This window comes from Chiloscyllium plagiosum, chromosome 3 (assembly GCF_004010195.1).
Source record: "Chiloscyllium plagiosum isolate BGI_BamShark_2017 chromosome 3, ASM401019v2, whole genome shotgun sequence".
Classification (NCBI taxonomy): domain Eukaryota; kingdom Metazoa; phylum Chordata; class Chondrichthyes; order Orectolobiformes; family Hemiscylliidae; genus Chiloscyllium; species Chiloscyllium plagiosum.
This window is the reverse complement of record NC_057712.1, coordinates 136,941,440-136,942,756: the sequence shown is the minus strand read 5'-3', so window position 1 is coordinate 136,942,756 and position 1,317 is coordinate 136,941,440.

The window sequence follows — 1,317 nt, the reverse complement described above, 5'->3', positions numbered from 1 at the left end:
TCTAGTCTGCTCTGCCATTGGACTATGGCCAACACGTTTCTCAACCACATTCTCCAGCTTTCCCCCTGTTAACCCTTGATCCCTTTACTAATCAAGAATATATCTAAATGTATTAAATAAACTCAATGACTTGGCCTCCACAGCCCTCTGCAGCAATGAGTCCCACGGATTCACCCCGCTCTGGCTGAAGAAATTCCCCCTCATCTCCATTCTAAAGGGTCATTCCTTCATTCTGAGGCTGTACCTTCAGGTCCTAGCCCCCCTCACTAGTGGAAACATCTTCTCCATATCCACTCTAAACAAGTGTCTCAGTATTCGGTAAGTTCTGGATGTAGGTTTGCTCGCTGAGCTGGAAGGGTCATTTTCAAACGTTTTGTCACCATACTAGGTAACATCTTCAGTGAGCCTCTGGACGAAGCACTGCTGATGATTCCTGTTTTCTATTTGTATGTTTGGGTTTCTTTGGGTTGGTAACGTCATTTTCTGTGCTTTTTCTCAGGGGTGGTAGATGGGGTCTAACTCAATTGATAAATTCTTGATGTCATAAGGAATTAAGGACTATGCGGAGAATGCGGGTAAGTGGAGTTGAAATGCCCATCAGCCTTGATTGAATGACAGAGTGGACTCAATGGGCGGAATGGCCTTACTTCCACTTCTATGTCTTATGGTCTTATAATGTGTTGCCATGATTCGAGGAATTCTTTTGTGTCTGTAAGAATATTAGTGAGAGAGGGTCATGTCTCACTAATCCTTACATACAGATGAGGAAGGACACTTCGACTGGGACAACACATCCACCCTAGGACAAGCCAAACAGAGACACGCACGAGAACTCCTAGAATCATGGCATTCTAACCGGAACTCTATCAACAAACACATTGAGTTAGACCTGATCTACCACCCCCTGAGAAAAAGAACAGGAAATGACATCACCAACCCATAAATGACCTGGATGAGGGTGTAAAATTGGGCCCTTGAAGACACAAACAGGGGAAGAGATTATGGGGAACAAAGAAATGGCAGAAGAATTGAATTGGTACTTCAGATCTGTGTTCACTGGGGAAGACACAAGCAATCTCCCTGAGGTAACAGTGGCTGAAGGACCTGAACTGAAGGGAATTTATATTTGCCAGGATTTGGTGTTGGACAGACTGTTAGGTCTGAAGATTGATAAGTCTCCGGGGCCTGATGGTCTACATCCCAGGGTACTGAAGGAAGTGGCTCGAGAAATCGTGGATGCGTTGGTGATTATTTTAGAGAGTTCAATATATTCGGAAACAGTTCCTGTGGATTGAAGGGTGGCTAATGTTGTACCAC